A 12,243-nucleotide genomic window follows, 5' to 3' on the forward strand; every position below is an offset into this window, starting at 1 on the left:
AAAACAATTCCTCTTCCTCTATACTTACTATGAAGATTTCCTGCTATCTTTGGAATATCTAAATTCATACAATTTTTATTACATTACACATTTTTAAACGCAAATTTTAAATTTGTAATATCTCCGAAAATATTTGTTTAATTTACATGCTGTAAGGAACCATATTGATCTATATTAATTGCACACTGTATTTAAGGTACTTAATTCGATAAGGATTAATGCCGTATTGCTTAAAATAGCTTCGTAAATAAGCCATTTTCTCACGTAAAAAGTAAACAATAAAAATGGTTAATGTGGGTTATCCCTAAAAGATAAACATATACCATCGCGGACTTTTTTGTAGACCTTTTTATGGTGTACAATACTGTAGTACATTAATTTGATCTAACTCGTAAGGTTAGGCAGCGTTTTTGCTAATTGCTAAATAAGCCTAAAAAAATAGGTTAATTTACGACATCACGTTAGAAACCTCTAAAATTAGCAATGTTGCCTTAGTATATTATGCATGTATTATACATATAAACCTTCCTCTTGAATCACTCTATCTATTGAAAAAAACCGCATCAAAATCCGTTGCGTAGTTTTAAAGATTTAAGCGCACATAGGGATATAGGGACAGAAAAGGCGACTTTGTTTTATACTATGTAGTGATAATTCCCTTCAAGGGTGATTATAGCGACCCTCCAACTTTTCGAGACCATTTTGTAGTACGATTTCTCCTTTGTTTCAAAATAGGCCTCGGCTTCGGCGATAACCTCTTCATTCGACGAACCTTTTTCCCAGTGAACATTCTTTTGAGATCTGAGAATAGGAAATGCCGGAGGCCAGATCTAAAGAATACGGTGGATGATAAAGCAATTCTAAGCCCGATTCATGGATTTTTGCCACCGTTTTCACTGACTTGTGACACGGTGCATTGTCTTGGTGAAGCAGCAGTTTCTTTTTTTTCAAATGCGGCCGTTTTTTGGCGATATCGCTCTTCAAACGGTCCAATAACGCTAGTTAATAGTCGCTGTTGATGGTGGTTCCTTTTTCAAAGTTGTTAATAAATATTATTCCATGCGCATCCTAAAATACAGACGCCATAACCTTGCCAGTCGACTGTTGCGTTTTCCCGCGCTTTGAAGTAAGACTTGGATAACTGTCGATGACCTTCGGAGTGAAATAATGGAGCCATGTTTCATCTATTGTCACATATCGATGCAAAAAAAGTGAGCTCGCGCGGCACCCACTTTGCACAGAGCTTTTTCGTACTCAAATATTCATGAATGAGTGTCTGCCATTTCATTCAGTTTCAATTTACGGTCATTGAATATCTTTGTGAATTTTTTAATGTTTTCCTCAGTAACAACCCCTTTTGGGCGTCCACTGCGTTCACTGTTTCGATGCTCATTTCATCAGGTTTATCTTAGCATGCCAATCCTTGATGGTTGAGTTATCATTCTCAATGCTCACATATATTCTAAACAGTTACAAATATATCTTTGCACACTCTATACTACGAATCTATAATACGATTTCCTACAGTTAATTTATATTAATTATATACTTACATTTAGTGACAATGTCAGCCACTAATGAAGTCAATAATTAAGCTGTTAATTTTCAATCTAACAATACTTCATAATTCCACCATTTGCCAATTTCTTCTTCTGTGTATCTATCGGGATCATCCAAATTGAAGGAAAGTATTGTAGACAATCATTTCCATATATCTTCTCTAGCTTGCATATATAATTGATCTGCATATCTATTGTAGTTATTCTTTGCCACATCCCATAACAATTCGATTTAATTGAATATGTAGTAATAGGGAGGAAGACGTTAGGCTCTGTGGCCATATTGTTCAGATATCTGAACCACTGTGTATCTTTTTTCAGGCCCATTATAAAAAAAATAAATTACATAAAACCCAACTAAACAATTAATTTATATTTACCAAGTAACAAATTCAAATACTTGACATTTTAATAGGATGTCTTCTTTTTTCCGTCAACTTTTGTCGTCTTTACACTCTCTAAATTAGCTTCTTGCTAAGGGTGGAATAATATTCCATTTTTAAATACCTTTGCCTGTACGCAAAAGAAATAAGTAGTCTTATATTATCTGCTTTTATTATATGAGTTTTATTATATGCTTATAAAAATTGCATTATTTTAAAAGCAATTTCTGAGAGTTCCATTGGACCTCTTCATATGTTATCTTTATACTATTTAAATCATATGTTTCCTAAATGAGTTTGAAGTGATGACTTATATCCATCAAAAAGCTGCATGTCCTGCAAGTTTTCTACGGGTATTTTTCATACTAACAGTTATTATCACCGTTCTCACCGTTATTATACATTTCATAAATTTAATCTTGAATAGAACTAACATCATGGTATGCAGTTATTTTCTTTTCGGTGAAACCAAAATTGGAATTGTAGCTAGAACACCATAAAAATATTTCCAATGAAAGTCCAGTAGCATAATATTTAATAATATCAATATTTACTGCTCGCATTTTACTAGTAAGAAAGGGCTTTCATTACCTCGTCCTTGTTCAAAGTAATTGATTAGAAACATAATCTGTTTCTGACTTACTATTTATCAGATCAAGCAGAGTAATCACAAATATTAATGAAAACAAAGCGCCAAAACAACGTTTGTCGTTTCATGACTTCTTATTATCGCTAATGTTTTGATGAATTTTGCAAACATTTGACAACCGAACGACTTTTGCATTCTAATTCCTTTATATTTTCAAACGAATCAGATATAGAGAGAATTTCAGAGAATCATATAGTCAGGTATTAAAACGAATTTACAAACCAATAGGCAATACATTATATAGAATAATTATATAGATATAACAGGTCAATTGAAAAGTCCCCGGCCTGGCACATAGATGGCGATACTAGAATTATATCCATACGATTTTTAGTTAGCCCTAACCCTCGACAGATGCGTGTATAAATTTGACAGCTGTCGGATCATCAGTTTATGAATTATAGCATTTTAAGTGAAGCAACTTTTGTTATTGTGAAAAAAAATGGATGAAAAGGAATTTCACGTGTTGATGAAATATTGCATTTTGAAGGGAAGAAATACAGTTGAAGAAAAAACTTGGCTTGATGACAAGTTTTCGGACACTGCCCTAGGATAATCAACCATCAAGGATTAGTACGCTAAGTTTAGACGTGGTGAAATGAGCACCGAAGACAGTGAATGCAGTGGATGCTCAAAAGAGGTTGTTACCGATGAAAACATTTTAAAAATCCACAAAATGATTTTGAATGACCGTAAATTGAAATTAAATGAAATAGCAGACACTCTAAAGATATCTACTGAACGTGTACATGATATCATTCACGAATATTTCGGTATGAGAAAGCTCTGTGCAAAGTGGGTACCGCGAACTCACTTTTGACCAAAAACAACGACGAATTGATGAATCGGAGCAGATTTGAACATGATCAAGCGTAATAAACCCGAGTTTTTGCATCGGCATGTGATAATGGATCAAACATGGCTCCATCATTTCACTCCGAAGTCCAATCGACAGTTGGAAATCGCCTAAAACGGTTGCATTTGAAGAAAAAGAAAGTGCTGCTGTACCAAGACAATGCATCGTGTCAAAAATCCATGAATTGACTGAGTGACTATTTCCTGCTCTCAAATATCAAAAGAATGCTTGCTGGGAAGAGGTTTTCGTTGAATGAAGAGTTGATCGCCGTAACTGAGGCCTATTTTGAAGCAAAGGACTTATCGTACTACAAAAATGGTACCGAAAAGTTGGAGGGTCGCTATAAAGAGTGTATCACCTTTGAAGGGAATTAAATTTAATAAAAAAAACTAATTTTGCCAAAAAAATGTGTTTTACTACGGTAGGCCGAGGACTTTTCAATTGACCTGTTATGCATTAGAAATACTATGTAATATGTTAAATTAAATTATATTTTATAACATTTTTGTTTAATTACCTCATTTATATTATGGACATTTATATAAATGGAAATTAAAATAAATGAATATGGGTAAAGTATGGTCACTGCTACTACTTGGATAGACTATAGTAACGAATCTTGATCGGAATCTTGTAACCCATGTAACCCATGAAACCGCATAATTACGCGACACTCGACAATTAACGAAACCCATCGAAATTGTCCTCTCGGTCGTACCAGCGAACAGAACCGAACGGTTTCATTAATTATCCGAACTATTCCACAGACAAAACCCAAGTAGCTGTCACGAGAGCCCAATCACCTGTATCCCCCTTCGCGCCCCCCCGGGCGTCCCAACCCTCCCTCGCTCTATCGCGATCATTGTTCTCGCTTATTTCTCCGTCTCCGGGACTCCGGCTTGCGTATCAATTAATTTCGAACGGAACGGCGAGAGCGGTCGAAAGTGGGAGAGAGGGAGAGGGACGGACGACGAGAAAGATTAACAGCGACGACAAAAAGGAGACAAAAGAACGGACTAAACGGATCACGGTCAGCGTTTAATGCATCGTTAATCTTTGTAAAAAACGTCGGCCTTCTAGATTAATTTTTCGTGGCGTTTTCGTACGGATGGTCGCGGGGCGACGTCAAGTAGGCCGTGGAATTTGTTCGATACCTATGGGACGCCGTGCTTCTGTATCCGTCTAGTGTCGTTATGGATATTCGCGACTTATATCCGTAGTCTATTAAAAGTTTATTTGTATATGCGTCATCAAGATGTTTAATGTATTGTCTGTCGTAATTTGTAAATTCGTTTCAGAATCAGACAATACTTTCCTTCTCATTTCATTCTAGTTCAGAAGAGATACAATGCTGTCTGATTAGTTGGAACACGTAAACGAATGAGCCTGTCAGAGTCGTCCAGCTGTCAGATGTATTCAAAATTCTTGAAAGCAATAGTGATAAGATGTTATAACTAACCTATAAACTATTGTTGCTGTATAGTAAACTGCAGTTTCTAGATGTACTATAATGTTAAAATAAATTATATTTAATAACATTTTTGGTTAATTATTTTATATATTATCTGATTTTCCTAATAGCAATGCATTTAAAGCGGCGTTGCCAATGTCAGCTTATCAAATTCCCCGAATTGGGGAGAAACTTTTGTTGATGCAAATTGATATTATTTCATGAAATGAATCTCAAAGTCTCAACAGTTTAAATAATATTACTTTTTTATGTTTACATAATCTGGGTATTGAAGGTATTGATTCATTAGCACTTTTAAATATATAACAGTGAATTGGTTATCGGATACTATATTTACGATGAGATGTCAAAATATTAATAATAATAATACATATATTATTATACGATACGAATGAGATTTATAATCCGAATGCGAATTTGGAGACGTAAACTTGAGATATAGAATGAAAAAAGTGACAAAATATATAGTGTTCGCTACTGAAGCAATCGTTCATTTTGAACATTATTGCATTTTTTTTTAAATTTATATATAACATCGTTACTAATCTTTGTCGACTAATCTACAATTTGTCTATACATTAACTTAATCTGGGTATATGTCTAGGGAGACCAATGGGCCCTTTCTTAGAAGATTAAATGGTTTGATTCTTTTGAGTCTGTATCCAGTTTTGGTATTATACCAGAGTTGTATGACTTTGATATTGACATGAAAATGGAGTCTGTTCTCATGTATCATTTCCCTTGATTTTCTGAGTGACAGTTGGTATCTGAAGGTCTTGATATAAGTAATCAGTCCTGTGGTATCTCGATGTAACAATAATTCTCAGAATTTTGTACTGGAAAACTTGTATTGTATTTATATTACTGTTCGCGCAACATCCAATGATAAATATGTTTATGAAACTGTACCAGGCTTTGATTTTTTATGCCTTTAACCTTAGCTTCCTCGTCTTGCCCCGCCCACCACTACTTTATGTGGAGAATTGTTAAAACCATCGAATTCAACAGTTTTGGTTAGGTTTTTAAAGAGATACGTGCTGGTACATAATATTATTATGACGAATAGATGGTATTGATCATAATTCCTAGTTGAAATACGTCAACTGTTTTCAAAAATCTTCGTCGATTATGGACATTTAATGGAGCTATCTGGTGAAAGGACGTCGCAAATAAAAAACTCTCGGCATTTTCTCGCTTCCCAATCATCTCCTGTCGAAGCTCCACCGACCTACGTTTACGAATTATACAAGTCTTTGATTTATTATTCTTTGAATCTTAGCTTCCATGTGTTACACTGCCTCCCCTACTTTATATAGGAAATTGTTAAAAACATAAAATTTAACAGTTTGGTTAGGTTGTTAAAGAGTTACGTACTAGCGTGTAATATAATTATAATGAATAGATGATATTGATCATAATTCCTGGTTGAAATACGTCAACTATTCTCAAAAATCTTCGTCGTTTATGGACATTTAATGGAGCTATCTAGTGAGAGGACGTCGCAAATAAAAACTCTCGGCATTTTCTCGCTTCCCAATCATCTCCTGTCGAAGCTCCACCGACCTACGTTTACGAATTATACAAGTCTTTGATTTATTATTCTTTGAATCTTAGCTTCTTTGTCTTACACTGCCTTCCCCTACTTTATATAGGAAATTGTTACAAACATCAAATTTAACAGTTTGGTTAGGTTGTTAAAGAGATACGTGCTAGCGCGTAAAATAATTATGACCAATAGATGGTGTTGATCATAATTCCTGGTTGAAATACGTTAACTGTTCTCAAAAATCTTCGTCGTTTATGGACATTTAATGGAGCTATCTGGTGAGAGGACGTCGCAAATAAAAAACTTTCGACATTTTCTCACTTTCCAATCATCTCCTGTCGAAGCTCCACCGACCTACGTCTACAAATTATATAAGTTTTTAATTTATTATGATTTGAATTTTTGCTTCCATGTCTTACACTGCCTTCCCCTACTTTATATAGGAAATTGTTACAAACATCAAATTTAACAGTTTGGTTAGGTTGTTAAAGAGTTACATGTTAGCACATAATATAATTAGGACCAATAAATGGTACTGATCACAATTCCAGGTTGAAATATGTCAACTCTTCTCAAAAATGGTCGTCGTTTATGGACTTTTAATGTTGTCGATTGGCGAGGGAACGTCGCAAATAAAAAGATCTCGTTTTTCTCTCGCTTCGCAATCATCTCCCGGCAAAGCTCCGCCGATCCGGTCGCGTTACCGGGCCCATTAACGCTCACTCCACGGAATCATCCGCGGCCTCCAATGAATTTCTCGCGTCTCCGCACGCACACGGCCGTCTCCTCTCGGGTACCTGCGCTCCGCACGCCCACCACCATAAAATAAATTGTCAACCGGGGCCCCGGAGTTCTAGGAAGCGGCAGCCGTTCTCGGACCGGCCTCTCGGCCGATGCGGCCGTCCGATAAACTCCATTAACTATGACTAGAGACAATACTATTTCAACGTGTCATGGAGCCGGGTCGCCGTCGCCGCCGCCGCCACCCGTCTCCCCTGATTTACATGCGCAATTTTCAAATTTAATTATTGGATCCGCTCGCGGGAATGTCGAATTGCTCGCCGTCCACGACACGGTATCCTCTTCGGACGCGGACGCCTGGTAAGGAGTGGGAGGAGGGCGGATTCTGTGAACCAGATCTTTTCAGGGTACATTATTCCCCAACATCTCTGAATTTGGCGCATGCGTATATACAGCTTTATTTACTTATTTTTTATCGTGATTATTGTATATTACATCGAATATATTATTTATAGAATATATTATACAATTTAATTGGTTAGTAGAATATGACGTCAGAAGTTTTTCGCGTGATGCATATGAAATCCTGAACCAATGAAATGTTTTCGTAATAAAATATTTTTCTTACAGGTATCTATAATGGTAATTTAAACTAACCAATGAAATTGAGTGAAATGACGTTCACAGCCTCTTTCTGCTAAGATCTCCCAAAACATTTCTGAAATTAAATGTATTATATTAACACTCTATATATTACTCTATGATAGTTCCCAAAGTGAGCTACAATATTGGAGGATTTATAATATTGTATAATTATATATTATAAAACAATCGAATACTTGTAATCTTACGGAAGTTATTTAAAAAATAAGCGTTACAACTGAACATTTGATTTTATTCAAAAATAAAACGACATTATTATTATTCTTGATAAATAAAAATACACAAATATGATAAATAATTGATTTAATGTTGAAACTATATATAAGGAGAGATAAACATTGAACATTTTTTGAAATAACACGTTTTATTTAAAAAATTATGGAATAAAATGAAATAATAAAAATAATCACATATGGGTTTTATTTATTATTTAATTGGTCAGTAGAATATGACGTCGAAGTTTTTCACGTGATGCATATGAAATCCTGAACCAATGAAATGTTTTCGTAATAAAATATTTCCCTTACAGGTATCTGTAATGGTAATTTAAACTAACCAATGAAATACAGCGAAATGACGTTCTCAGCCTCCTTCTGCTAACATCTCCCAAAACATTTCTGCAATTAAATGTATTATGTTAACACTCTATATATTACTCTATGATAGTTCCCAAAGTGAGCTACAATATCGGAGGATTAATAATATTCTATAATTATATATTATAAAACAATCGAATATTTGTAATCTTACGGAAGTTATTTAAAAAATAAGCGTTACAACTGAACATTTGATTTTAATCAAAAATAAAACGACATTGTTATTATTCTTGATAAATAAAAATACACAAATATGATAAATAATTGATTTAATGGTGAAACTATATATAAGGAGAGATAAACATCGAACATTTTTTGAAATAACACGTTTTATTTAAAAATTATGGAATAAAATGAAATAATAAAAATAATTACATATAGGTTTTAGTTACAATTTAATTGGTCAGTAGAATATGACGTCAGAAGTTTTTCACGTGATGCATATGAAATCCTGAACCAATGAAATGTTTTTGTAATAAAATATTTTCCTTACAGGTATCTGTAATGGTAATTTAAACTAACCAATGAAATTTAGCGAAATGACGTTCTCAGCCTCTTTCTGCTAAGATCTCCCAAAACATTTCTGAAATTAAAGGTATTATGTTAACACTCTATATATTACTCTATGGTAGATCCCAAAGTGAGCTACAATATTGGAGGATTTATAATATTCTATAATTATATATTATAAAACAATCGAATATTTGTAATTTTACGGAAGTTATTTACAAAATAAGCGTTACAATTGAACATTTGATTTTATTCAAAAATAAAACGACATTATTATTATTCTTGATAAATAAAAATACACAAATATGATAAATAATTGATTTAATGTTGAAACTATATATAAGGAGAGATAAACAATGAACATTTTTTGAAATAACACGTTTTATTTAAAAAAATATGGAATAAAATGAAATAATAAAAATAATTACATATGAGTTTTATTTACAATTTAATTGGTCAGTAGAATATGACGTCAGAAGTGTTTCACGTGATGCATATGAAATCCTGAACCAATGAACTGTTTTCGTAATAAAATATTTATATATATAATATATTTATATAAATATATTTATATATCTAATAATATTTATATATATAATTAAATAAACAGGTAATTTAAACTAACCAATGAAATTCAGCGAAATGATGTTCTCAGCCTCTTTCTGCTAAGATCTCCCCAAACATTTCTGAAATTAAATGTATTATGTTAACACTCTATAATTACTCTATGATAGTTTCCAAAGTGAGCTACAATATTGGAGGATTTATAGTATTCTATAATTATGTATTATAAAACAATCGAATATTTGTAATCTTAACGGAAGTTATTTAAAAAATTACAACGTTACAACTGAACATTTGATTTTATTCAAAAATAAAACGACCATCACCAGCCATTCTCCAAGATAAGAAATATATGGCATGATACCGTTCTTTCTAAACAAGATTTAAACGATACACCGTACCGGATTCCCGAGGCAGCGTATAAACCGATTCTTAAAATACCTGAATTTTATCTCCTTACAAACATTCTTCACAAGACAACACCCGTTTATTGTCGACATGAATGACGACGTTCCCAGAACCTGGCAGCTAGAATTAATGAATGGTCCTCCGACTCGACAAACAACCCCATAAAGAAACGACGAAGCCAACATCCCCATCGTCCTCGTTGCCTCGTTAGAGCACCAGAGTGCTCGCCTTACTATCTATCAGTCTCGGGGATCTAGAATTGTTCGATCACCGGAGATCCCTAACCGTTCCTTTTTTCGTGTCTCCGATAGAAAGGAAAAAGGTAAACAGCAATTAATAAGGGTTCGTCCCATCGGCCGTGTTGTTTCAGAGGTTTGTGCGAACTTAATGAGGATTAATTATACTAGGTTTGATGAAGAAAAACGACTAGGATACCGAATTAGATGTGTCCCCGAACATTTTTAACTTTTACATGGATTTGAACAGAATGTGAATTAATTTTGAAGGTTTTTTTCGTTATTCAAGATTTTTGTCGTGAAGCAGAATACGAGCAAAGACACAACAATGTTATTCTTCAGCATGGCAATGATCGACAACCTCTTGCAAAACTGGTAAAAATATACATAAAAATATTAAAATGGTATTATTCCTTTTGATTGCTACTTGAACCCGCTCCAAAGCGTGGCAAAACGCAACAGTCGGCTGGCAAGGTTATGGCGTCTGTATTTTGGGATGCGCATGGAATAACTTTCATTGACTACCTTAAAAGAGGAAAGACCATCAACAGCGAGTTTTTAAGGGCGAAATTGTCGATAAGCTGCCTCATTTGAAGAAAAAGAAAGTGCTGCTTCACCAAGACAATGCACCTTGTCACAAGTCAGTGAAAACGATTGCAAATATCCATGAATTGGGCTTCAAATTGCTTTCTGATTCACCGTATTCTCCAGATCTGGCCTCCAGCGACTATTTCCCTATCTCATCTCAAAATAATGCTCGTTGGGAAGAGATTTTCGTCGAATGAAGAGGTGATCGCCGAAACGGAGGCCTATTTTGAAGCAAAGGACAAATCGTACTACAAAAATGGTATCGAAAAGTTCTAAATAAATGGTAAGTTTTACTGTGGTAGGCCCGGAAATTTTCAATTGACCTGTTAAATCCTGACATAATAAATCTATAGATCTATCAATTTCTCCTATATTGTACTTAGAAATATAATAAAATTATTTTCGATGTCACCAACGGTATGTGTATACCCTAATCACAACCGAATTAACAGATAAAAAATCCTGCCGAGTTATATCAGTGGTAAGATAAGCAACGAGGACCGTCATCACAATAACCCGTTGAAAGGGGGGACGATTTTATAGGAAAAGTTGTTTAGAACATACCAACTTAATAAGCCTGATTAATTATACGACTGATTCGGATTTCACTGCAACAGCTTCGGGTTAATGGTATAGTTAATGAGTTTTCTGGCAATAATTCGTTATTTATGGTGAGAAATATCCGCAGGAATTCGGAATATGAAAAGGACGGTGGTAATTATTTCTTCTAAACAACTCGGACGGTGTATATTAATCATCGCCACCTTCAAAAGTAAAAGTTCGTTATCTGACGACTGTAATATACGAGAATTTCATAAATTAATGAAAATTTTATCATGTTTTATCGCCTATGTTATAGATGAGTGTAGAAAAAAAGTATTACTGTATTTTTTCGTCAATTCAACGCTTTAAAACAAAAGTTCCCTAACTGCCATACAGATAACGGTACTTGGTAACCTCGCTAATAATCTTAGAACCTGCAATACTCAAAATTTTCTCCTCTTGCTATCTCCCATTTAAGTGATAAGTTACAGCGGCTTTAGTGAAACATGTTAAATTTAAACTATAGAATATATATATATATATATATATATATATATATATATATATATATATATATATATATATATATATATATTAAAGTCTTCTTTTTACCAACGAGATTACGTGCTCTTTACTTGGGCTTACTTAGAAATCATCTCAGAAGATATCCGGTCTTACCCAGCCTGGTTACTGGTTTGACTGGGATCATTTTCTTTATCGGATTTTACACTCTTACCTAGGACAATCACGCCTAGTTAAATAATAAGTAATCACAAACATAAATTTACGACCATGCCCCACCAGGATTCGAACCCGTGACTTTCGCAACAGTCGGTGGACCGTCCTGTCGCCTTTACCAGTGCGCCAACCAAGCCGTCTATTCATAAGATTGATGCACATATATTCTTTTTAACGCTTTCTCCATTTGAA

This window comes from Rhynchophorus ferrugineus, unplaced genomic scaffold (genome assembly GCF_030347505.1).
Source record: "Rhynchophorus ferrugineus isolate W39M unplaced genomic scaffold, kcgeb_rfMv2 rfM7, whole genome shotgun sequence".
NCBI lineage: Eukaryota > Metazoa > Arthropoda > Insecta > Coleoptera > Curculionidae > Rhynchophorus > Rhynchophorus ferrugineus.